At 40.2% G+C, this 27,844-nt stretch overlaps 1 long non-coding RNA gene across 4 annotated transcripts in view; it reads right to left on the bottom strand.

Moving 5' to 3' along the window:
* Window positions 1-6,024: 6,024 nt before the first annotated feature.
* The window catches only part of LOC133387149 (uncharacterized), a 37,064-nt gene continuing 15,244 nt past the window's right edge, over window positions 6,025-27,844 (bottom strand). For 2 of the 4 annotated variants that reach the window (XR_009763389.1, XR_009763386.1), the window contains exons 2-5: window positions 13,044-13,076; window positions 11,279-11,329; window positions 9,997-10,047; window positions 6,025-7,652 (exon numbers count right to left, since the gene is read on the bottom strand). This is a non-coding gene — a long non-coding RNA (uncharacterized LOC133387149). Of the gene's footprint in view, window positions 7,653-9,996; window positions 10,048-10,678; window positions 10,750-11,278; window positions 11,330-13,043; window positions 13,077-24,512; window positions 24,580-27,844 lie in introns of those variants that run through there. The other 2 variants (XR_009763387.1, XR_009763388.1) reach the window with 2 other exon arrangements.

Below are 27,844 nucleotides of genomic sequence, written 5' to 3'. Positions count from 1 at the left end.
ACAGTGGCCAACCAGATGCCCATGGGAAGCCCACAAGCAGGAAAAACTGTTGTGGCAACAACAGCTGTGACCCAGTTGTTTAAGGTGCCCCCAGTGATGTGAGGTCCCGAACCTCTGCCCATAGTCCAGCCCTTGTGGCACATCAAAAAGAAGCCCTCAAGGCTTTTATTTGGGATTCTGTCTGGGATACTGCTATAGTTCACCCTGAACTTCATCAGACTTCATGCTGTAAATAACTTGCATTGAATTATTGGTTCCTAGTTGTTAGGTAACGTGGAATGTTGTGGGTTTTTTCCACTTCAGGAAGCCAAAATTACCACACCCATCATCACTTTCTCAGGTTACCACTCCTGCTCTGCTCTGCACATCAAATCTCTGTGGCTTTGCTCTATTATAAACTTCTGACATCATGCCTGCTTGCTCAACATTGCTTTCTGGCCCAGTTATCCCTCCAATCCTTCTAATTCCCACTTTGCGTTGCCAGTGGTGAGACTCTGACTCTGATGCTTCACCCCACATTTTTTTCCATAGAATGCTTTGGTTTCTTTCATTTGAGCCAGATTTTCAGATACTTCTGCTTCCTTTCTACTGATGTGCGTCACTAATGACTATGCTAGGAGTCCAATATTGACATTATTTTTTTAAGAGCGTGGAAGGCAGTTTGAAGGCAGTTTGCGTTGCCGCCGCTGTGGCCGTTTGCCCGCTTGCGTGCGGGTGCGGGTGCTGCTGCCGCCGCGGCCGCCATTGCGGGCTGTGTCACGGCTGCTGCCTGGGGAGTCGCCCCTCAGCCCCGCGCCGCTGTCGGCGCCACCGCCTGCCCGTTCACGTGTGGGTGCTCCTGCCATTGTGGGCTGTGTGGCTGCTTGGAGTGTCGCCGTTGCAGCCTACATCGCCGCCGTGCTGCTACCTGCCTGCCTGCGTGCCGGTTTTGCCGCTGTTTGGGGCGCCCAGGTGCAGTTGCTGCCCGTTTGGGTGTGGCGCTGCTCCGTTGCTGCTGTGGAGTGGTTCTGCTATGTTGCTGCGGTCTGCTGTGGACATCTTCTGCTGCCTGGACGCTATTATTACTGCTGTTGCCTGGTGCTACTGCTTGTTTGTTTGGGCTGTATATTGCTTCATCGTTTTCATCATTGATGTTGTTCTGTTCCATCGTTACTGCCCATGGTTTTTCATAAGGACGTGGATATGGACCGGTGTGGTGAGATCTGGATTATTACCATCTGCTCCCGACTTGATATCAACTGAGAAGCCCTGAGGTTGTCATCGCCGCTTGAAGAGGAACAATTTTAATGTTGGCTGTTGTTGATTGTGTGTGGATTAGTGTAGTGTGAATGATTTGTATGATTGCTGGTGTGTGTGAATTTGTGTATTTTTAACATGTGCCTGGGAGCAAAGATTCCATCCTTCGGGGGGGGATTTTCGGGGGCCCCAATTAACGTAGTGACGGGTAACGGGAGGTATGGTGTTAGGAGGAGAACAGGCCAGGTAAGGGGAACTCGTCCCAGACAAGTCGTGTCTGTGCCTTGTTCTGGTTCTCCTCCTATCCACAGGATTGCTGGTTGTCCTGTCAGCCAGCTCTCGGATCTCCAAGTGCTGCTTTTGAATGCCAGGTCAGTTTATAATAAGACCTCCCTTGTCCATGATTTAATTCTGGAGGAGGGCGCCGACCTGGCATGCATAACCGAGACCTGGGTGGGTGATCAGGGAGGAGTTGCTCTTTCCCAGCTTTGCCCACCCGGGTATATGGTTCAGCACTGTGGTAGATCTGAGGGCCGGGGAGGGGGGGTTGCTGTGGTCTATAGGAGTTCTTTTCCTCTCACCAGGCACCCTGTCCAGGTGGCGACTGGTCTGGAGTGTCTCCACCTTGTGTTGGGCCAGGGAGACAGATTAGGAATCCTGTTGGTGTACCGTCCACCTAGCTGCCCAACAGCTTCCTTAGCTGAGCTGACAGAGATCGTCTCGGAGGTGCTGTTGAGATCCCCTAGACTTTTGGTACTGGGGGATTTCAACGTCCATGCCGAGGCTGTCTTATCTGGGGCGGCTCAGGACTTCATTGCCTCCATGACAACAATGGGGCTGTCTCAATTTTCTACTGGCCCAACGCATGTGTCGGGACATACTCTTGATTTGATCTTCGCCACTGGTCATGGAGATGGTGATCTGGCGGTGGGGTGTTTTTCATCTACCCCATTGTCATGGACAGATCACCGCTTGCTGAGATTTAGACTTACAGTAACTCTTTCCCTCTGCAAAGGTGGAGGACCTGTTAAGTTGGTCCGCTCCCAGAGTATGATGGATCCTGTTGGTTTTCAGAGGGCTCTGGGAGATTTTCCAGCTGATAAGACTGGTGCTCCTGTTGAGGCCCTGGTCGCACTGTGGAATACGGAGATGACCCGGGCTATTGACACGATCGCTCCCGTGCACCCTCTCCGGTGTAGAGCTCATACGGCTCCGTGGTATACCCCAGAGCTGAGAGCGATGAAACAAGAGAGGAGGAGGCTGGAGTGCAGATGGAGGCGAACTCCCAACGGATGCAATTATGCTTTGGTAAGTGCCACCAATAAGCTGTATATACAAGCGGTTAGGACAGCAAAAAAGCTTTATTTTGCTGCCTCCATTAGGTCATCATTATGCCGCCCAGCAGAGCTTTTTAAAGTTGTGCGTGGGCTTTTACACTCTGGCCCTCATGGTAATATAGAAACATCTGAAGCCCGCTGCAACGAAATTGCTGGGCACTTTCAAAATAAGATCGCTTGCATCCGCAGGGACCTGGACTCCGATGTTAAGACAGATGATTCCATCGAAGTATCCGGAGCACGGCCTTGTCCTTCATTATTGGATGAGTTTCAGTTGGTGCAGCTCGAGGAAGTGGACAAGGTGCTTGGAATGGTTCGGGCGACCACGTCTGTCCTGGATCCTTGCCCATCTTGGTTAGTGAAAGCTACCAGGGCTCGAACCACCGGCTGGGCCAAGGAAGTGATTAATGCCTCCTTGAGAGAGGGATTCGTCCCTAGTAGTCTCAAGGAGGCAGTAGTGAGACCTCTTTTAAAGAAACCTTCCTTGGACCCAGATAATTTGAACAACTATAGACCAGTGGCGAATGTCCCTTTTTTGGGCAAGGTTTTGGAGCGGGTGGTTGCCAGCCAGCTCCAGGCGCTCTTGGATGAAACCGATTATCTAGATCTGTTTCAATCTGGTTTTAGGCCCGGTTTTGGCACCGAAACAGCCTTGGTCGCCCTGTATGATGACCTTTGTCAGGAGCGAGACAGGGGGAGTGTGACTCTGTTGATTCTCCTTGATCTCTCAGCGGCGTTCGATACCATCGACCATGGTATCCTTCTGGGGAGACTCGCGGAGTTGGGAGTTGGGGGTACTGCATGGCAGTGGTTCCGCTCCTACTTCGTGGATCGTCGCCAGAAGGTAGTGCTTGGGGTACATCACTCAATGCCCTGGACTCTCCATTGTGGAGTCCCTCAGGGTTCGGTTTTGTCCCCCATGCTTTTTAACATCTATATGAAGCCTCTGGGTGAGGTCATAAGGAGTTTTGGAGTGTGTTGCCATCAGTATGCTGATGACACGCAGCTCTATTTCTCCTTTTCATCTTCTTCAGGTGAGTCTGTTGACGTGCTGAACCATTGCCTGATCACGATAATGGACTGGATGAGAGCTAATAAACTGAGACTCAATCCAGACAAGACCGAGACACTGTTGGTGAACGCCTTCCCCGCTCAGATGGTGGATGTTTATCCTGTTCTGGATGGGGTTACACTCCCCCTGAAAGAACAGGTTCATAGTCTGGGGGTTCTTTTTGACCCTTCCTTGTCTCTCGAGGCTCAAGTGGCCTCAGTGGCACAGAATGCGTTTTACCATCTCCGTTTGGTAGCCCAACTACGCCCCTATCTGGATGGTGACAACCTCGCCTCAGTTGTTCATGCTCTGGTAACTTTGAGATTGGATTACTGTAATGCACTCTACGTAGGGCTGCCCTTGAAAACAGTCCAGAAGCTTCAGCTAGTGCAGAACACGGCAGCTAGACTATTGACGAGGACCAGTCAGTCTTCGCACATAACTCCTGTTCTGGCTCGTCTGCACTGGCTACCTATCTGTTTCCGGGCCAGATTCAAGGTGCTGGTTTTGACCTATAAAGCCTTACACGGCGCGGGACCGCAATACCTTGTGGAACGCCTCTCTCGCTATGAACCTACCCGCTCACTTCGTTCTGCATCTAAGGCCCTCCTCCGGGTACCAACCCATCATGAAGCCCGGAGGGTGGTTACTAGATCTAGGGCCTTTTCTGTGGTGGCCCCCGAGCTGTGGAATAGCCTCCCTGAAGAGGTACGCCTGGCGCCTACATTACTATCTTTTCGGTGCCAGGTAAAACCTTTTTATGCTCCCAGGCATTTTAACTATTTTAATTCTATAATTTTCATTTTTTTAATGTATTTTGTCTTTAGTTTAGTGATGTTTTGTTTTCCTATTTGTGTCTAGTATATGTTTTTGTGATTTTATCATTATGATGTACTGTATTTTATTCTTGTTGTTCACCGCCCTGAGAGCTATTTTGCTATGGGCGGTATATAAATTGAACGAAATAAATAAATAAATAAATAAGATGAGATTGCTGCCTGTTGTGTGTGCCCTTGGCCCACTTTCACCTCCAGTAAACAGGAATGTCAGGTTTCTGTACTCTTCCAAAAACATGTTAGAACAAGGGTAATATTGTGGTGAAAGCAGGGTGTGTGCACCACAGGGACCAAAGCCTCTCTCAAGCAACACAACTTTCTTAAAAACAATTGTCTGTCTCCAAGCTAAATGTGTGGGCACAGGATGGAGGTGCAAGATTTTATTTTTCATGGTTGCTAATGAGGTTCATGTTTCCTGTTGGCATATTGGTTCCAAAGGTGCTGCAATGATGATGATTATGATTAAAAATTATATCCCACCCTTCCTCCCTTGAAACTCAAACAGAATCAGATTGTTCTTGCAGGTCATGTGGAGGAACTCAGAAAAGCCATAAAGATGGGAACTGCATTTGCTCCTGTTGGTCACCTGTGCAGCCTTCACTTGCTCACTTATTCATTCATCTGCTTCCTCTTTATTCACTCATTCATTCAGTCGCTGTTTATCAGGTAGTGCTCACAACAGGCTAAGCTATCAGCAGAGGTGGACAGCCACTTAGGATTAGGATTAATTATGGGTAGAGAAACACTGTACTGCTGGTTCCAGTGAGTCTCCACCTCTCTTTTCTGAAAATGGGAGCACAAAATGCTAGTCAAACCCTGCCCCTTTCTATTGTAAAACCTGGTGGGAGCAGTTCACGTGTTTGTTTGTTTTAAATTCAGCTTCAAAGAGATTTTGCAACTGGTCAGCAGATCAACCTGTTGCCCTTCCAGGCGTGGCCAACGGAAACTCTGTTGTTGGTGACTAGTGTGCTCACAGCCTAAGGGTATTTAGCAGCACAGAATTGTGCCCAAATGTATTTACCTACCGTCAGTCCAACATTTCAGTGTTCTGCACCATTTCTGTATTACAACTGATAAATTTAGTTATGGAATGCTGGCCAACAATAGACAGACAGACAGACAGACAGACAGACAGACAGACAGACAGACAGACAGACAGACAGACAGACAGACAGACAGATAGATAGATAGATAGATAGATAGATAGATAGATAGATAGATAGATAGATAGATAGATAGATAGATAGATAGATAGATAGATAGATAGATAGATAGATAGATAGATAATCAAAAATTAATAGGCGACCCCATGTACCAGGCTGGTATTAAAAGGTAGTTCTGGATCTGGAAAGATGAAGACTTTTGGTATATATGAAGGATTGTATCCAATCTAAGTTTCTTGAACTTAGATTCCATTGAAATCAATGAAAAAACTTAGCTCTGACTTGAGTCCTACTGATAGGGAACTAGCATAATGGGGACATAGCTCACAGAGCTTTGTTTATTAAATTCAAAAGCTAAATTGAATGCAGAAGAAAATAGAAAACGATGTAGATCAAGGATACATGGAGTGGCCTTGTAGATAAACAAAATACAAATTGAAATTGCACATCTTAAACCCCAATTCGTTTGAACACAACTTGTCAGGTGATTTCCCCATTTATAGGCAGTGGAGGATCTGAGTTCAGGTTTGGAATTCTCCTTGGATTAAGAATTACCTTGATCTTTTGAGCTGGAGCAGCCTAATTGCTGTGGGTTGGAAGTGCTGAATGCTTACAAGCTTTCCAAGGTTGTCTGTAAGGTAATGGGCTATGTTAACTTGAAGGGAAATGAGTAGCTCTTGAAATGTTGAAAGCTGAAAACAGAACTGGTATTCAGGGTGGAGATAGTGAGTAGGTGTGTCATAAGCAAAAAGGCCAGAGACATTTGTTTGGTATTACGAAATCTGATCGGAGATCTCATAAAACTATTTTTGTTGTTTGCACACCAGAATCCAGTTCCAATTCTGTCTCATGATTCTCAAGCCCTAGCATTTTAAACATATCAAGAAGTAATTTAGTCTGTGTATCCTTGCAGTGCTTTGGACAAAAGAATGGAATGAAAAGAAGACCGATCAATGTGGCCAAGCCATGTGATCATCAGCTGTATTGGAGCCAGTCATGAGGAAAGCTATGGATTCAATAAGATAAGAGTTAGCTCACTGGGCCAAATCTGTCCCCACCCCAGAGATACTATCTAGAGCAGGGGTGGGGAACCTTTTTCAGCCCAAGGTCTGCATTCCTTCATCTGCAACTTTTAAGGGCCACACGTTACTTGTGAGAGGAGCCAGAGGCAAAGCGGGTGGAACAGCAGCTGTGACTTTACCCTGTACTATAAGCTTCATTCCAGCCATGCAATAGACAAAGGTTTCTGTACACACCCACATACCTCTCAGGGGCTTAGCCTGGAAGAGGGGTGTGGCTTCAAGAGAGTCCTAGGAGCCACATAGAGAGACCTGGAGGGCCCCATCCAGCCCCAAGTCTGAAGTTCTTCACCCCAACCTAGAGTGACACTAACTGACAAAACCAATGGGGAAAATGAAGTGTGGATGAGCTTTATCTGTGACAATGAGACTTGGCAACGGACATATAGAGAAGGTACCAGCACCTCTTTTCTTTTCTTGCTGCCCACCACAGTTATTATATGCTGGCACCCATGGCACTTTCATCAAGATATGAGTACCAGCACCTCATTTGTTTACCAAAATATACATTTTTGCTTTATGCATATAGAAAAACACTTTTAACACAGTCAAACTTCACAATAGGTATAACAAACATGTACATTGGCAAATGGGAGTTACAGAGCATGAGAAGGAAGGGGAAATTACATTTTATCAGTAACAATTGTCTATGTTTCCTTCTCAGGTGGCGTTGAATTCCCATTTCAGAATGACTTCTAGAGTGACCACCAACAGTTTTCCACAGTCACCAATCATAGCATATATTTAACCACCTTGTTCATAAAGACCAAGTCAAGGAGTATTAATGTGGTATTCTTGTCCTGTTATTTTTCCTGGTTCACTAAGGAGATAAAGTTGTGTCAAGCTGCATAGAAGGAGTCTATAGTTGTGAGGCCTTGCAGGACTTGCAGATAATGCTTTAATTTTTCCAACATTGTCAAGGATGATCATTTGCTGTACCATCATGGCAGCTAGGGATTGGGAAGGAATTTGATTCATTTCACAGTTAAAGGCAAATTCGCACTTTCCAAAACTATATGCACACAGAAACACAGCCGTCCCTTGAAATTTGCACTTCTCCAAATCTTGAAATGCAGTTCTGCAGCCAAGTCATGTGTACAAAATGCATATGCTAGGATAAAATATGTCTAAAAATGCATATGTTAGTGAAAATATCAAAAATGCATTATGTTAGGGAACATTGCTTTTAGACAAAATGGCATACAAAAATGTCTATTACAAGAAATTTGCACTAAAATGCTGCTTAATTTTCATGAGGGCTTCAAACCATTTCCCCCCACAAACTGATGTTGAAGTATGAAGAACTGGAAAAATGAGAAACTGAGAGAAACAGAAAGTGATAGGTTCGCCCATCCCTAGCAGCAAAAAGCTTTTTTGGAGAGTGGGAAACGCACATATCTAAGATGTGCCATAGAACAGCTGGAATGGGTTTAGACATTTCTGTGCAAAACAAATGAAAGATTATTCAAAAGTGTGACACATTGGGACAAATACCAAACGCTGTTTTAGATTTTATGAACAGAAAAAAAATACAACCAAGACCATGGAAGCATTGATGGCACACTCTGTCCTGGCAAAGCCTCACGTCAAAGTACTGCATTTCGTTTTAGTTGCCATTGTTGCAGAAGAATTTTGATACTGACAAGTATTTAAAAGAGTTAAAAAGGGATTTTTAAGAGGCTCAGAAAGCAATGAAGGCCTAAGGGAAAGTGTGCTGACATGCTGACAGTTTTGAAAGTATTAAAAGAAGAAAGAAAACCATTGTTCAGCCCACCCACTGAGGATGGGATAAGCCATAATTGCAGGAAAGATTATTTTAACGGAGCATTACGGCAAACAAAGCAAGCTGCTTATACAATTTCCCAAGTAGAAAAACTGAGAGAGAGCAAGAAAAAAGTTCCTGAGACAACAACAGTGCAGGAGGGGCTGTTGTGGGTTTCTGGGGCTCAAGCAAAGATGAGGAATATTTTTGGCCCAGATCTTTATCTGTCTCCCACAAGCCAACTTTGACAGGTGGGTGGCAAAACTGCAGACAAAAATGTGTTTATTAGTTCAAATTCACACTGAAATGCGGAATGCTGAAGAAAATTGCAAATTGCTGCAAAAATGTAGAGAACTATATTTAAGCTATAGAAAAATGAGAAACAAAGGACCAAAATGGACAGATCTTTCCATCCCTACCCCTGATCATTTGTCACATTGCTGTCACTATGGAGGGATATATTGTATTTCTAATTTAAATTATAGTGTGTATTTCTAAATTTGCACCTATGTATATAAATCAGCATGCACAAATGCAAATCTGTGTCCTCTTCTGTGCGTTTTTTTGGTGATGCATTTTTTGGGGGAGGGTGGTAAGTGGCCACTGTATTGACCCTTGAAGAATGGCAATTGTAGCATCTCACATCAGCATCATTTTAACTCCAAGTGGTAAAATAGGGACAAAATGGAGAGGTTATTTTAGCCAGCAAGGGGAGAACTGTCCACTGATAAATAGGAACATTTTAGAACATATGTAGCCATTGAAAATATCCCATGAGGGTTAGAAACGGTAAATCAGATGGTGCCTCTCAGATTAATTCAGATTATGCAGACCATATTTTCACATAAAAAGGGAGTGGTGGGGATTAATGCTATAGTGCAGGTGTAAGGAAACTTTGGCCCTCCAGATGTTGGCCACTAGTCCCAGCAACCATGACCAATGGCAGGGATGGTGGGAGTTGCAGTTTGAGAATAACTGGAGGCCCCAAGTTTCCCCGTGACTGCTCTAGTGAGAGATTGAGCTCACCAATTTGATGTAGTTTCTGTTAAACTAATCCGATGGCGCTTAGCTTTAGAAGCACATCTCAGTAGCCTAGTAAGTGCTATGTTTGTTTTAAGTTATTTTGATGTTTTTAAATTTTAATTACTGGAAACTGTCTATCCAGACGCAACTAAAGACAACAAGATAATCCTCTGAGCTAACAGTGATGGGAATTTAAGACTTTGAAGGCTAAAAAAATAAAGAAAACATAAGGAAATTGTAGCGGTTGTCAGTAAACTCCCACGGACACCTTGCAGTAAACTTCTTAGTAACGAGATAATTAACTCTGCTTACTCTATATTCGAACTTTTAAACTCTACTCGCTTGTGAATTGAAAGTGAGTGTTTAAGGACTTTAAATTTGAAAAAGATACAAGAAATAACCTCAAGGCATAACGTTGCAGTTGTACCTCTATCTTAGGAAAGAATGGTTCTAACTAGAAAATCCTATAGAGAGTTGGGAATATTACCCACTCCACTTACTTCACTTACTTCTCAGAAGGAACCTTCGAACAGTTCTAAGCAATCAAAGATTACGAGATACTATAAGAAAAAAGAAATAACAACAGTCAATTTAAATAATGACTCAAGCCTGAGAAGTAATGTGGCTGAGTTAACTTTAAAAAAATCTGGCTTACAACTACAAGATATTAAAGGAATATATCCTTTAGAACTACAAAATTGTGAAGAGTCTTGTTTAAACCTAGCACAAGAGTTAAGAATGGCAAAGGAACTAGAGGTTATCTCTCCAGAACCTAGTATAATTACCAATGAATTGACTAATGAGATATCTCTTTCGAATTCTATGCCCACACTTGAATCTTCTCATAATGACCTACTAACTGATTCACTCTATCATATCAAAGATTCTGAAAATCTAATCCTTCCTTTAGACTCACCTTTGCAAGAAAGTCTTATGGATGTGAATTCTTTTAATCTTACTCAGTTTATGGAAAAAATATATAAAGAAACTCCAGTAAAAGAAGCTTCCTCCTTTAATTCTAACAAAAGAAAGCTTAACCATTCTACCACAGCTATTCAGAAAACTCCTTCCATAGATGGGATTTGGGCATCAGCGGTATCACAATCTCTTTCACAAATATCAAACTTTGTGGCGGAATCAATTTCAATTCTATCAATGTTAACAGAACTTATTCTAAAAGCTCAACCTCACCCAAAGCCACAGAGAGACTTTTCAACTCGAACATCTCAGAGTTCGCAAACTATGATAGAGGGCTTAAAACTCTGTAATTACAACAAAACAATTATTAAACAAAATCAAAATCAACTACACAGAAAGAGTAAGAACATCAAGAATCATAGATCCAAACGAAAAACACATATGAATTTTGGTAAACTTTATAACTTATTAGATTATAATAAGAATTCACAAAAAAAGAAAAAGAAAAAGAAAAAAAGAAAATCTAAGAAGTCTAAAAAACACTCTCCTGAAGAAGCTAGTGGACTTATAATTGAAGATGCTTCTCAAGAAATTCTCCCAACATTATCAGTAGAGGACACTTCAGTCCTACTTACTTCCCCTCATCTCATTCAATACTCTTCCATTAGTGATAATATAATGAACATAACCATACAAAAATGGAAACTAACTTTAAATAAAGAAAAACTAGTTATACGAAACCTTCCAAAACCTATGGGATGGCTTAATCATAGAGGACGAAGACAACATCTATGGGAATTTCTTGAAAACCTACTTCCGGGTGTGATTAATTTCAACACAATTAAAGCAGTTCAATATCTTTCTTCTACTTACTCGTCAAGTAGAGCAGTGATAACTTTCAGTGATCCTTCTGCGGTAAAACTGCTATATGAGAAAAAAAAATTAGCTACTCGTCATATTTGGATTACAAGATTCTTTGAAAATCAGGCATCCCCTCAATCTATATGTTCACTTAACCGACTGCCTTCGAAACAATATAATCTGACAAAAAAAACTGAAGAGATAGAAAATACTGCTTATACAAACTTACAAAACCAATCTTCTTCAGCAGAAACTCAATCTCAAGCTTCAGGGATCTTAAATAATAAACCTATTTTTAATAGCATTCCTACACGAAAGAAAGATGATATCTTACCTGAAGAGCTTTTCCTTCTTGACTCTTATAAAGACTTTACTTTAGCCGAGCAGTCTGAACTAATTAATAGGCTAAAACACCTAGTGTCTGCCCTCAAAAATAAGAGGACTAGGGACAACCCTCCAATTTACTCTATACCATCTTCAAGGGAGTCTAATTCGACAACATGTACAAACTTACTGTCATCCAACGAAAATTATCAGAAAAGGTTGAAAGATCATCGTGGAATCACATCTTCACAGTCTCTTAATTACTTAACAGAAGAAGTAGTTTCTACTGAATCAGCAAAATATCGAAGAGATCCTTTAAATCAACGACTACATTGACTAAATACCACTTTACCTCTAGAAACATTAAAAATTATTACATGGAATATCGCAGGATGGAATTCAAAAAACATAAAAGAAACTCTGTCCATTTATGATATTGTTCTGATACAAGAAACTTGGGCAACGGAAATTCCATTACTTGATGGTTATATACCTTTTGATCTCCCTGCAAGTCTGAGTTCTAAAGGGGGTCGACCTAAAGGCGGTATTTGTACATTTATTTCAACTGCACTAAAGATAAAAGTTACCACCTTAAGTCCGTTGCAAGACATGGTACTCCCAATTATATTGGAATTTCCAATGTTTTCGTTAATAATTCTTAATGTATACTTACCTCCTATTCGAACAAAAAGCACCATAGTGGAATAAATTTCACTTTTAGAGGCATACATAATGAACCTCACTAATAAATATCCAGAAATGTATTTAATTCTCTCGGGTGATTTCAGTGCTAGAATAGGTGTTTCGGATTTGGCATTGTATGAGAAATACCATCAAACACCGCTGATACCCGATGATATTATAAATATTCCCCCAAGACAATCAAAAGATTTTGGGATAAACTTTACAGGAATTTCACTATGAAGATGACTACTAGAAATAACTTAGCTCTTTTAAATGGTCGAGCCCCAGGGGACGCTACTGGAGATCTAACATACTTCTCAGCTAATGGCTCATCACTTATTGATTTAACTTTTATCTCGATTGAACTTTTCCATAAGATAAGACAATTTAAAATCCTTAATAGACCAGAAAGTGACCACCTCCCAATCGTAATAGAAATCGAGAGTTCAGAGAATAATCTATATCTTAATTTTCAGACTATCTCTAATAAGGAAGCGGATATTTATCCAACTAGAGTTAAATGGATTCCTAAATTAGAAAAGGAGATCTCCCACATTTTGGCTTCCCCAGAAATTCTTCGAATTAAAGAGGAAATTATACAGACGTTTCATAATAATAGTCCACTTCCAATGTTACAGGAACTCATGTCAAGATTACAATTAGCCATCTTCAAAAGCTCACAAAGAATCCAAAAACCTTATTTCCTAGATCTAAGTCGTGGTTTGACAATGAATGCCTAGAACTTAAAAAGCAATTAACTAATACTTACCAGAGTTATATGACGTTCGGAAATAGAGAATCTCTTTAAGCATATTGCAATACAAAAAAAAGATATAAGAAATTAATTAAGAGAAAGAAACTGCATGAAAATACAATTATATGGCAACAAATTTCAAATGCTGCAAAACTTAATAACCCAACTATATTTTGGCGTCTCATTGCTAGACAATGGCCAAAATCCCATTCGCAATTGAATGCTGCGATCCCGGCTCACATTTGGGAAAATTATTTTTACAATTTATATTTGGATCAAACTGATCTCAAATTCTATCAGTACTCTCTTGCTCCTCAATCGCAAGATTGGCCTCCAGTAACAACTGAAGAAATCTCCTTACTGATTACTAAACTTAAACCTAACAAGGCCCCAGGACCAGATAATATTCCCCCGGAGGTTTTCAAAGAAAATGAACAATGGTGGGCTCCGCTGTTGGCCTCTCTTTTTACATATATTGATTCTTCTACTATAATACCGGAAGATTGGGGTATAACTACGATTGTTCCCATATATAAAAAAGGGCTTTCTAATGACCTGGCTAATTATCGTCCAATTAGTCTTATTAATATAATAAGTAAAGTATACACAGCACACCTTGGCTCTAAGTTAATCAGTTGGATAGAACAGAACAATATTTTAGCAATTGAGCAAGCGGGTTTTCGTTCAAAAAGATCAACAATAGACCATTCCTTAGTATTAAACCATTTAATTGCCAAATATACTAGAAACAAAGGAGGTACTTTTTATACGGCATTTGTAGATTTAAAAGCTGCCTTTGATTCAATATCTCGTATCCGTCTATGGACTAAGCTTAATAGCTTGGGAATTGATAGACGATTACTTATTTTGATCCAAGGTCTATATCAAAACACCTCACTTCAAATCAGATGCAGCACTAAAGGCCATCTTTCTAATATTATTCCAACAAAGAGAGGGGTCAAACAAGGTTGCGTTTTAGCTCCAGTGCTTTTTAACTTGTATATAAATGACATAGTTTCAAATTTAGTTAAAGCTTCCTCACATCCTCCTATATTAGCTAATAATCCAAGAAATACATTATTATACGCAGATGATGTGGCCCTTTTATCTAGGACTCCAATAGATTTAAAGAGATTGTTATCGAAACTTGCTAATTACTGCTCTGCGGAATTTCTAACAATTAACTATCAGAAAAAAAAATCATAGCTTTTACTAGCAAGAGAACTAAACATAGATGGCAAATTGATGGCCAACTAATTGAGCAAGTTCAGTCTTACAAATACCTCGGTCAAGTGTTCCAATCTTCTGGAGCACACCACCTTCACTCTAAAGCAATGATACTTAATGCCCATTGAACTATGAAAATGCTATTGGCATTTTATTACACTAAAGAGGGCAATCTTTTTCTCCAGTTCAAAACATTTTTAATATTAAAATCATTCCTCAAATGACATACGGAGTTCAAGCTAACACAATCACGAAATTCCAGGATTTTGAGGTAGTGCAAAATATATTTTTAAGATCAATAATGGCTACTCCAAAATGTATACCTAACTGCATACTTCGTCTTGAGGCAGGTGTTCAAACTATAGAGTCTAAGATTTGGTTTTTGAGAATTACTGTATGGCTAAAACTTATTTTTAACCCAGTAGGTCTATCCCCAGATATTTTAATAGAAAATTTTAAATCGCCTTGGGCAAAATTAATACAAAATAAACTTTTAGAAATAGGATTTTCACTTCATACCATTCAACAACTTGGCTTGGAAAATGCTCTAATACAAGTACGCCAACGTCTAAAGGATATTGACCTACAGCATCAACTAATGCTTGTTAAAAACCAAAGGTATAATCCCAGAAGCTTTATCCCAATGCCATATTTACTGAATCTAAATATTCCTAAATATCGTAAGGCATTTACTCTGATAAGATTAAATGTTCTTCCCTCGGCTCTTCTTGAGGGACTACGCGAAGGTTCCTTATGCAGATCGTCATTGTCCTTGTGGGCAAGGTGTGGTAGAAAATAATGTTCATGTTTTATTCTATTGCTCTCTTTATAATACTGCGAGACAGCAATTTATATTACCCCTTTTATCAAATATAAAGAATAAACCTTGGGTCTCTCCGGAAGAATCTCTCTTAGAAGACCGATCCTCAAAAATATCATTAGCAGTAGCAAAATTCTCGGTAGTGGCTATAGCTACCAGATGTAAATTTATGAGTAACTCCTAATATATTTATGAAATTATGAAATTAACAAGAGTCTTAAGTATCTATTTAAACATCTATTGACCTGATAAAACATCTGACAAAATTGGAAGAGCTATAGTCTTTCTCATATGAAATCATTGGAATTAATGCATTTTATTCATAGCTACTTTGTATTGGTGTATATGTTTGTATTTTATAATTTTGTATTAATGTGTATCAATGGCTAATTGGCCATAATAATAAACTACATACATACAAACTTTCTTTTTCCTCTCTGTGTAAAGACTTCCCTAAGACTCACCTGCATAATCAAACCCAGAGGTTGAATGGCTTACTATATAAACTGATAGTCAAGCCAGGCAAAAGCCAACAGTCTTAGAGAAAAGTACTGTAATGTCAAAGATCCTGCAGTGTTTCATGGGTGAGAACAAACCTGCAATGTCTAATTGGAAAACAGACCAAGGAAAGATTTCTCCCACCCAACATGCCAATGTAAAGTGCTTACAAGTATATCGCTATTTAATCAGTAAGATTTGTAGTCTTGACTAATACGAACTACTAGAAAATTACAAACCAGGGAAGTATATAATAACCCAGACCCATGTATATGTCCAGAAAACTTCTCTTTGTAGAAGAATGTGTTTGAAGAGTGCTATGGAAAATGGCACAAGATTAAATATAAGCCACTGCAGCAAGCTCCTCCAGCCCCTTGCCACTGCGGTCTGTTCTACCTCACTGCCTTTGAACACCAGTTGCTTGGAACAGCAGGGAGGGAGAGCATGCTCAGGTTCTGCTTGAGGGCTTGCCATAGGCATCTGGTTGACTGCTGTGAGAACAGAGTGCTGAATTAGATGAGCCTTTTGCCTGATCCAGCAAGGCTCATCTTATGCATGGCATTAGCTTCGTGCAGACAAGAAAGCGAGTTGTATGGACTCTCTTCAGATAGACAAGTGCTCATCTTATGTTCTTATGGGTGTGTGTTCCTTTCTTCTAGACCAGACACAAGCAGGTGGGCTAGCTGTAACTCCAAAGGAACTTTTTTTCCTTGGCCCTTGTTCGCCCCGCACAATTAATGTGATTTTTTTTAATTTAAAAAAAATCTAGCTAATTCTTTCCAGTGCAAGGAAAAGAAGCATGCATATTTTTCACTCCCCTTTCTGCCTCTTGTGATCTTTCATGAAGCCTGCTCATTCATCAGCACCCTCATGGATGGTCTTTAACTATTGTGCATGCATTCCATACCTGTGCAGCTCTTAAAACTAGAGATCCCATCAGTTTTATAATAATATGTCAAGCTCTCTGCATAGTCCACGAGGGGTACCGATTGTTCCAGTCCCAGGATGGGGGTCTGGAGAATATCACAGCCCCCAAGAATATCTAAATTATCTATCTCTGTTATAGTTCCCAATACAGATAAAGGACTCTTTTGATAGATGTGTTCTCTCATTAATTAGCCCTGGGATACTACCAGAATTAAAACTAGTGTACCGTGCCAGGGGAGAGGTGAGACATCACAGCTCAGCTGAGATACCAGCAGCTATTTGGTGACTCTGTTCTATCATCCATTAGAAGCCATTCCACCTGGCTACTGTAGAGGGAGAGGTGAGACAATGGGGCCCATCCCATCAGCTCTGCTCATCAGAGACCATTTGGTATCCTCTCCTCTCTGTATTTTCATTATAAGGACAATTATGTAACTTTGGGGTTTTTTGCAGATGCATTCTGCAACATGTCATTGACACAATAGTAGTGCATTAGAGGTAATTTATACTGGACCAGCAGGACCAGCAACACATCATTCCACGTTATTAATTGTTCTTTAAAGCTTCTCCATCGTTACCACTTTATTGCCTTCTGGAAGGGCACTCTTACACAACAACAGCGGGACCAAAAAACCCAATGGAGCATTTGAGATATAAAAAGTTATGCAATTTCAGCTGGAAGTCGCACAATGACTGGAAACAAAGCACTATGTCCTCCCCAAAACCTTTGCAGGTGCAAACCATATTAAAAGTGGGATTGCATATAATTGCCTCGCACCGTAATGGTCACTAAGAGATTTACAGTTTGACCCAGAAGGACAAATATTAAGCAATGGTTTGATGACCTAGGCTGAAATCTAATACATGTTTATTCAAAAGACCCAAAGGAAGAAAAAAAAGAGAGGAGGTGACACCCTGTGGGTCAACTGACTGGCTGCAGGCCGACATTGGTGAAAAATATGCATAATTCCAACCACGGGCAGATTCCATCCCTAGTCTGGATACGTATTTGGAAGGCATATATTGATCTCTATGTGTATACCAAAATGGATGTAAAGATGTTTAAACATTCTGTTAATGTGAGCTGATAGGGCTTTTTTTCTCATTCTTTTTTCTCTCTCCTTTTCTCCTAATATTGCAATTAAAAATCAATTTAAAAAAACTGCCTCAATACCATCATGAGCACAAATCATAATGAATGCACAATAAAAAGGACATCTGGAGGAGCCTTCAGATGCCCAAACTTGCTTCACTATTTTCTTTGCTACACTCGTTTTGCTACACTCCTTTCTCTTGCTGGTCACCAGGTAGCAGTTGTTGCATCATGTCTGCTTTCACACATGGGGCTGATTGCGTTCGTTTAATGGATTAAAAAGGTAGCGCTTCGGTCCCGATTTTGAAAATTCCTTTCACACTGCAGTACCTTTTGCATCAAGGAACAACAGTTTTTTCAGCTGATGTATTGGCATTTTGTGCAACTGTCTTTCAAACGGCTTGTTTTCATCCCCCACCCTTTATACACATGCACACTGTTCCCCACTGTGTAGGGGGTCTAAGATCTCATCCCATCACCATGCAAGCCTTCTCCCTTTAGGATATGACTTTTAAAATTATTATCTGTGCAGATGCCAGAATACTGGTACAGTTTTCATCAGGCAATAAACCCCTGTGCAATGAAAGGGTGGGAATGCACTGCATGCTGGGATGCCTGTCAAGTGAGTGGCTGCAGCTAGTGAAAAACTCTCGCGATCTTCCAGGTTCCCAGCCCTGCTAACGGATTCTCTCTGGTATCATTTATCATGGAAATTTGCGCTAAACTTGCTCTGCATTCTACTAGAATTCCGGAGCTAGCTTGTACGTCATGTGGAAAATCAAGTATAATGCACAGATTACCAGGTAAGAAATCGTCAGAATGAAGGAATAAAGTGCTGTGTGAAAGTAGTGTAGTCCCAAGTAGAGTACAGTGTCTCAAGTAGATGAGGGAAGAGAAGGGATGCAGGACTACTCCATCGGCACACCTGAGAGACCAGCAACTTTTGGCTCTGCAGCTCCTTGAATCACCTATTCCAGCTGGTCAATATAACTTGTAACTAAGAAAGGCTGTAGCTCAGTGGCAGAGCATCTGCCTTGCATGCAGAAGGTTCCAGGTTCAGTCCCTGAAACCCTAGAGAGATGCTGCCAGCCATTGCAAACAACCCTGACTCTGCACAAGGCAGCTTCCTATGTTCCTAACTTAGGTATGATCTTGCTTTTCTCCTTCCTTGTTTCCAGCACATTTCCTTGTTTTGCCATTGATGAATCTGCCAAGCAATTTCCCCTATGTAGTGCATTTTTGTACATTATTTTCATTAATCCACGCTTTTTTTGTATACTTTTTTTAGTTGGAGAACTGCATTGCAAAATTCGGAGAAGTGTGAATTTCAAAAGATAGCTTTGTTTCAGTCTGCCTGTTGGTGTGGAAGGTGCAAATTAGGTAGGTGAAGGCTTCCAGTAATGATTTTTCATCATCATCTAGGGGTTTCTGGGACCAATATAAAGTATGATTCAACTCGAATGGAGGCAGAGTCTCCGGAGTGTCTATATTTGAAGCTGAGACAAGTTGATCTTCTTTTGGAGTCAGGGCAAATTGATCTTCTCTATTCGAGGTAACTATATAAATGGTTAATAAACGGACACCCAATCGAGCAGTGCCGGACTTTCAAATATCTTGGCATATTCTTTACCGATTCCCTTTCTTGGAGAAAGCATATTGAACATACTAAACAGGCCGCACTTAGAGTTAGTGGAACTATTTTGAATTTCTACCGCTCGGATGGGGGCAATTTAGTCTCTCCAGCTTTAAAAATATTCCAAAGCAAAGTTGTATCGATGATGCAATATGGAGCCCCAATATGGGGATGGGAAAACCCATCACTCGATCATTTAGAGATAGTTCAAAACAAATTCCTAAAAAAAATTCTGCTTCTCCCTTCATCTACCCCAGCAGCGTTAATCCATGCCGAAACTGGGATTCCACCAGTTAGAGCATTGATTCATCTAGCCCTGATAAATTTCTGGAAGGCGGATAAGCAATCTCCCCCACGCCAAATATTAAAAATCAATGCAACAAATGCATGGTTGGATAAATTCTGGTCCGCTCAACTTATGAAAATCTGCCAACTCTATCATATTGATAGTAAAGCGTTACAAGATCCTTCCAACAAAGCCAGTTTTAAGGAGGTTATCCTCCAGCACACTGCTTGGACAGACAGGCTAGCTTTAGCAAACTCCAACTTCACAAGATGGTATAACCTTTTTAAAATAGATCAAACAAAAGCAAATTATATAGATTTTCTTACTTCAGTAAATTTGTGCCATGCTTTCACAGCTCTGAGATTCCAGTCAATGCCAACGGCTTACTTGGCAGGACGTTACAACGGAACCCCCCGAGCCCAAAGACTGTATTTGTGAAGCCTCCGAGGTGGAAGACCTTCCACACTACCTGTTAAAATGTCCCCTTTACAAGCACCCCCGGGCCAAATTTTTAGATGAGGTATTGATTCACGCACCCGAAGACTTACCTTCACGCATCTTTTTTCTTCTTTCAGACAGGGACCCAGGTATAACTTACAGGGTCGCCCTATTTGCCTTAGCAGCACAGAAGTTGCGAAGGAAGTGTTTAGTAGAATTAGGGCATGTCAGATAGATTATCCATGACGCTATTTTGAATGTAATAATATTAATGATTTTATTTGTTTTTAACAGATTTGTTTGTCTGTATTTAAAAGTGTTTTCTTGGTCTAAGGCCTATGGCCAGACAGTAATAAATGATGAAATGATGAATTAGGTAGGTACGCGTTAAAATGCAAGCTGAATGATTCCCCGCCAACCCCCACCTCTAGTCAAGTATTTTAGACAGCAAACCTGAGGACCGCAACTGTCTTGTTTGTATTGATCTGTAAGCTGTTCTAGGAGCCTTGGGGGGTGGGGGACAGGATAAAGAGCAAGACAAAAAAATCTTGAAGTAAATAAGTTTTAAAAATAAAGACAGGAAAATATGGCACAGGAGCGGAATCTGAAGATGGAAGTTAGCCTTCTGTCAGTTTACAGGCCTTGCATAAGGAAAAGTAATTGAACGACTGTTATGGAAAGTTTGTAATCACTCGTTGTCACTTTTAATTTCCACTGCTCTTCAATGGTCTTGCATTTTTCTATTTTTCTGGCACCAGAGATGTTTAGCATCTGTGCCTGATTATATAGAGGATAAAACCCTCATTAAGATAGAGCTTGAAGATAGCCCAGAATTCCTGAACTCCCATCCCATTATTCCACAATAACATGTTTTGTTGAGTGTATTTTTAATTTTCATTTGACTCCATTTTTTTTCTTAGCTGCTTTGGCAAAACTAACCAGACTTTCCTCCCTCCTCCTAAACATCTGGAAATGTTCATAGAACGTAATAGGGAGATCTGCCACAGATTGCTGTGTTCAGACAGCCACGAGGAGTTTTTGCTTCCATGTTTGATTAACTACAGTTTAGTGTTATGTAACAACCACAAACTGTGGTTAATTTAACTGTGGTTTGTGAAATGAGCTAACTCCATAACCCATGATTTTATTGTATTTTGCAGTTTATTCTAGTCTGTAGATGGCCTTGAGGTTCCATATGCAGACAGAGAGGAGGGATAGAAGCATTTCAATAATTCATTCATGTATTATTATTTATTGCAAATATTTCTGTACTGTATTTCATTTAAAAGAAACTTCCAAGGTGGTGAATGATGTTAATAAAAACCATATAATAAAACTACAGACAAACAAAATGCACTTTACAGTTACATTAAGTAGAAAATAGCTACCACAAGGTATCTATGGCCAGAGAGAGTCTGGATGAATATATATGCTTTTAACAATGGTGAAAACACATTCCCATAAGGACCTGTCATATATCAGCAGAGAGGCTGTTCCACAAAGTCGCTTCTACCATGGAAAAGACCTTTCTCCGAGTTGCCTCAAGATGAGAGACCGCCTTATAGTATGTCACTACATTCTGCAGGATATTTTCTCCTTGAAAGTCTCCAAAATACTGGCTACCTATTAGCTACCGGGCTTAGTCCAAGGTTCTAGTTTTGGTGTACAGAGCCCTATACAGCTTGGGACCAGGATACCTGAAAAACTGTCTTACCTCTTAAATACCCAGCACCATCTCTGTTATGTTCTTGGTGCCTACTGAAGACTTATCCCAGTCTGCGTCTGTGTTGGAATTGCTTTTTAAGATGTTTTTAAACCTTTTTTAAAAAGATGGTTTTAAAGCTTTTTTAAAAATGTCTTTAAAGATGTTTTGTTTTAATATGTTTTAAGGATGTTTTTGTTTTAATATATTTTAAAGTCTGCTTTTATGATGGTTTAAAGTGTTTTTAGTGCTTTTGTTTGCCACCCTGGGCTCATACTGGGAGGAAGGGTGGGATATAAATTTAATAAATAAATACATAATAATAAATAAAATAGCAAAGTCCATGCCACAGTAACTTGGAGCAGGGCTTTCAGTGTGGCTGCCCCTGTTCTGTGGAACAGTATTCCTGTTGAGATACAACAGGCACCCACTTTCTAGAAACAATTGAAAACATTTATGTTTTAACAGCTAAATGAAGAGGTCTCTGCCTTAGATGTTTTTGTGTGTGTTGTTTTCTGTTTTTCTTTTTTTAAAATTTTATTCAAGATAAAGTAAAAGTACAAAATGTTCCAATTCGATTACATAGAAGCATTACAAAATAAAGCAACAACAACAGCAAAAACAAAATATGAAATGAACAAAATTAATAATAGGTAATTATTAAGGTTAACTTCTTACCCCTTCATATTTAAGCGTAATGATATAATACAACAGTTTCCTATATTGAAGTAAATAAATTAAATGGAGCTATTTCATCTATCATTTTATCATTCCAGAATTGTATAAATAAAGCCCATTTCTCTACAAATTAATTTTGATGGTTATAATTCATTGCATTTCTATTATAAGTCATTTTTATCATTAATACTGTCTCTCAAGTTTTTTTCAACCAATCCATCAATGTTGGGGGTTTGTTATTCTTCCATTTTTGTGTGATACATATTTTTGCCACTATGAGCAAAGTAGCTACTAATTGAAAATCTACATTAATAATTTCTTCACGAAATAAGCGCAAAAGAATTGTTTTAGAATTTCTGGATTACGTTTGACCTGTAACATTCTGTATTATGTCTAAAATTTTGTTCCAAAAAGGTTTTATTTTAACACAGCTCCAGAAAAGATGTATAAAATCCGCGTTACTTCTTCTACATCTCCAACAGTACATATTTTGCTTAAATATTTTGCTTAATCTATGTGGTGTTAAGTACCATTGATAAACTGCTTTAAAAAAATTCTCTTTCAAATTACTATTAGATAATGTGGTTGGGATATTCTTAAACAACCAAATCCACTCTTCTTCCGATATTGATAAATTTCTCTAAATCTCTGCTCCATTTCTTTTTATATGTTGAATGTAATTGTTGCATACTTAATGAGGAGAGGATCTGATATATTTTAGCAATAGCATTCTTTTTCTCTGATTGTAGTAAAAAAGTCTCAAAAGCCGTAGGAGGATGTGGGTTTCCATGTTTTGTTTTTATTTGTTCTACTATATGCCTTAATTGAAAGAATTGAAATAATGGAGGCCTCTTATTATTCAGAATTTCAGCTGCATTTTCATAATAATAAATCCTTGTTTAAACCAATCACTATACTTGAACAGTTTTCCCCATGTGTGGTAATTAATAGTTTGTTGTAGTTGATTGTTTACAAATTCGTTTCTCAAAATTGAAGTCAGAGGGGAGAAACCTGGGGCCAGCTTTTTTACACAATAAATCCATACTTTAAATACTGTGTTTGTAGATGTAAGGAAATTCTGTTTAGTTATTATTGTTTTTGGCTTAACCCATAGTAGTTCCTGTAATCTTCTCCTATACATTTCTTGCTCTGCTTTTAATAAGATACTATCGCAATCTTCAAACCAATTAACGATAATTTGACTGCTTGGTAGTACCTAATAACGTTGGGTACTCTGAGTCCTCCATTACTAATTTTTTTGATACAGATGTTCATTTGCTGTGCTACTTGGCTTGTTTGACCAGATAAATTTCAATATTTTTTTCTGTGTCTGTTGTTTTCAAACATATACGTGGCTGCTTTTGTACTGTTTTAAAAATTATTTTAACTGTTCTTAAGGATATGTCTGTAAGGGACATATATGTGGAAGGCGATTCACAAAGTAAATAATAATAATAACTGTATAAATAAAGTAGAAATAAAGTAGAAATCATAAATATGTCTGTAAAGCCATCCGTTACTGTTTCTTAAGACAATTCCGATCCTCCCCGTTTCCTGGAATATAATTTGCTTGCTTGTTTGCTTATTTTTAAAGTGGCTTTCAATTCTCCTTATCCCCCCCCCCCATGTCCTGGCTTAAAATATATTTGGATACATTACAGATGATGCACTTTGACTCAGCTTGTGCTTCCTTGCTGGTTTAAAAATAGAAGGCTGTTTACAATCTACTGAAGTTTAAAGGGGTTAGTTAACCTCTTCTTAATGCTTAGGTGTGTGGGTGTGTGACTGCAATCATAAACCACTGGAGCCAGGCTGAATTTGGAGAAAGAAAATTCCCCAAGATCAGCATCCAGGTTTAGGATGAGATATAATCCGCAAGACTCTAAAGATCCAGTCTAGAAGAAAAAGAACCATGGCACAATTTAGCTGTGAAATTTTAATATAGAGCTTTTCATTTACAGAATACGTTAATGAATCGCTATTGCTCCCCTTTTACAGTTGGTAAACGGACCTGACAGAGGTAGAATTTGAACCCAAGATACTGAATACCAGTCCAAAATGTCAGATGATTAAAATTAAAATATAGGTTCCTTCTTCTTGGATGAATTAAAGGCCATATGGAAAGATGACAAAAGGCTTTTTGCTTTTAATGTCTTTATAAATACATAAAAGTATTACTCACAATATTTGACAGTTACTGTCTCCTCTTGTCTACTTCTCAGTCCATCTGGGGCTTATAAATTGGCCGCTGCTAAGTGAATACAACAAGATGTGTAATGTAGCTCCCCCACCCAGTACTGCTGGCAATGGCATTAAATACATAACCTCCAATATGTCAAAAACATACAGCGCTGCTGCTGAAAACAACGGGCATGCCAAGAAGCTGCCATAAAGTCTTAGCAATCGGTCTGCAATCGGTTTATATTACATTTCACTTAGTAGTTACAGGCTGCAAAAACTGCAATGCAGAGCCTTTTAATGGTACTGTATGGGGGCCTCTCCAGATGTCCTTTTTATTGCTCATTCATGTGCAATTTGTGCTTATGATGCTATCAGTGTGGTCGTATGCGATCCTGCTTTCAGTACTGATTCTGCTGCAAAAGTTTTGGGGTGGTCACACGACTACTTCATTTCCAATCCAGTGTGTATCCCATAACTTCCTGCTGAAATCCTGTAACTTTTTATACCACAAATATTCTGGTGTATTTTTATTCCGTTTTCAATGTGCTATATTTTAATGAGCAATAATGTGGTAGCATTGAAGAAGCATCGCAGAACATATTAAAGCAGAACAAATCCATCAGTAATATACTATTATTCTATCAAGAACATGTTGCAGAATACACCTGCAAAAAACGTCCAGTCTGGAGAGGCCCCTTGGATTGTGTGTGTGTGTGTCTGATTAGATGTTTCTGCCAAAGAAACTGAGGAGGCTTAACTGGTGATACTCATTAAGTTGCTCGTCTTCTTTCTCTATAAAGGTTTTACTGGACCTGTACTACAGCAGTGATTTGACCCTCAAATATACTATACCAGTGGTTCCCAACCTGGGGGCCAGGACCCCCAGGGTGGCCGCAAAGTAATCCAGAGGGGGCCGTGAACCGTAAAAAAATGAATTATTTATTATTATTTTTTAAAGAAGTCTTCACTCCCTCGACACTGTCTGCTGCCCACTGGCGCTGCAGATGACACCTCCCCCTTGCTCCAAACGAGAGGGGAGGCCTTTTGCTGAAGCGCCAGAGCGTCTTTCAGGCGCACTAAAGGCAGGCATCTGCCTATAAAATACATGGCAGATGCCAAAGGAGGCTGAGGGTGGGGCTACTAGGAAGAAGAGGGGATTACTATCACTGATTCCCATCTCCTTGCACTGCCGCTACTGACAGCGCCCTTACTTAGAATGAGAGGAGAGGGCTTTTTGTGAAGCAAAAAGAAGCAAGGCTGCACAGAAAGGCTGCTTTCCCCCTTCCTTCCTGGCAGCCAGCTTGCCTCCCTGGGGGGAGGGGGTCATGAATTTTTTTCAGCTTATAAATGGGGTCCCGTGCTCATAAAGGTTGGGAACCACTGTACTATACTCTGATCATCATCCATACTGGAAACATCTACTGTCGATAATACGTTATTCCAGAGACACTAGCCCTGTGCAGATGTTATAGAAGTGGAATTGTGCAAAATAGCTCCACTGCCAATGCAGGGTCTGTGGACACTATATTAATGTCTGTAGCAAGGGGGCCTTTACACATATAGTTATTCATCTGAAAACTTCTAAGGGATCTGGAACCCTGAAACTTCAGAGTTCTAGATCCCATGGATTCACACTGTATGCATGGACATTAAGGGAGGGCCTAGATGGGAGTGGATAGCATCAGGGGGCAGGCTATTATTAATTAATTAATTAATTTGTATCCCACCCTTCCTCCCAGCAGGAGCCCAGGACGGCAAACAAAGCACTTAAAACACTTTAAAACGTCATAAAAACAGATCTTAAAATACATTGAAACAAAACAGCATTAAAAACATTTTAAAGAAACAACCTATTCATTGAAGTTCCAGCGTTCATCAGCAAGTGAGCCAGAACACTCACACAGGGCTATCCTGGTAGTGAAGCTGCCAGGGGCAAATGTTTGATTGGTCAATTTATCAAGTATTTTTTAATCAGTCAAATGCCAAAGCCCATGGGGAGGGCTTCTCAATTACATCGACTTAGAAGAGGCAGTCCACATATCCAGAGTTATACACACTTCATATAACATAGGGAAGAAAACTCCTGTTGGACTAGACAAAAGGTCCAGCATCCTTCCTTCCAGAGTGGTCAATCAGATGATGCCTGGAAGCCCACAAGGAAGACGTGAAGGCAACTGTTATCCCCTGCTATTTTCCTCCAGCAACTGGTGCTTTGACATGAACTGCCTCTGAACAATGAGATTCTATTTGGCTAACAGGCATTGATAGACTGGTTTTAATGACTTGGTCTAATTCCCTGCTAAGTCTCTATAAGCCAGTCATCCCCATATCCATTGTCAGTGAATTCCATAAATTAAGGATGCATTGTGTGAAGTACCTTCTTTCACTGGTCTTGAATATATTGAAATAATTGGGGAAGCCTGCTTGTGCAAGTCATTCACAGGGAACTCTGGATCATGTTGGCTTTGTGCATACAGTGAAAATTAATACTAGCCCCTACCCCACCCCCTGGCAATCCACATGATGTGCCAAGAAAAATTGAATTCATCATCCTCTGTATATTATACCAGGGGTCAACAATCTTTTGGGACTGGAGCACATCTGGAGTTTTGGGGAAATGCTGTGGCTGCCAGTCACAAAAAATTATTTTATTTATTTATTTTGTTGCATTTATATACCGCCCATAGCAAGTAGCTCTCAGGGCGGTAAACATAATAGGATAAAATACATACATCATAATAATAAAATCACAAAACATATAAGACACAATGAAAACAAAATACAATTAAACAAAATATAAGATGATAAAAGGATTAGTATTACAAGATTAAAAAGATAAAAAGATTAAAATGATTAAAATGCCTGGGAGCATAAGAAGGTCTTTACCTGGCTCTGGAAAGATAATAATGTAGGCGCCAGGCGTACCTCTTCGGGGAGTCCACAACTCGGGGGCCACCACAGAAAAGGCCCTAGATCTAGTAACCACCCTCCGGGCTTCACGATGGGTTGGTACCCGGAGGAGGGCCTTAGATGCTGAACGAAGTGAGCGGGTAGGTTCATAGCGGGAGAGGCGTTCCACAAGGTATTGCGGTCCCGCACCATGTAAGGCTTTATAGGTCATAACCAGCACCTTGAATCTCGCCCAGAAGCAAATAGGTAGCCAGTGCAGACAAGCCAGAACAGGAGTTATGTGCGAAGACCGACTGGTCCTCGTCAATAGTCTAGCTGCCGCATTCTGCACTAGCTGAAGCTTCCGAACTGTCTTCAAGGACAGCCCTATGTAGAGCGCATTACAGTAATCCAATCTCGAAGTTACCAGAGCATGAACAACTG

This window comes from Rhineura floridana, chromosome 6 (genome assembly GCF_030035675.1).
Source record: "Rhineura floridana isolate rRhiFlo1 chromosome 6, rRhiFlo1.hap2, whole genome shotgun sequence".
Classification (NCBI taxonomy): Eukaryota; Metazoa; Chordata; class Lepidosauria; order Squamata; family Rhineuridae; genus Rhineura; species Rhineura floridana.
Note: the sequence above shows the minus strand (reverse complement) of the source record. Positions and strands in the feature narration are given on the sequence as shown.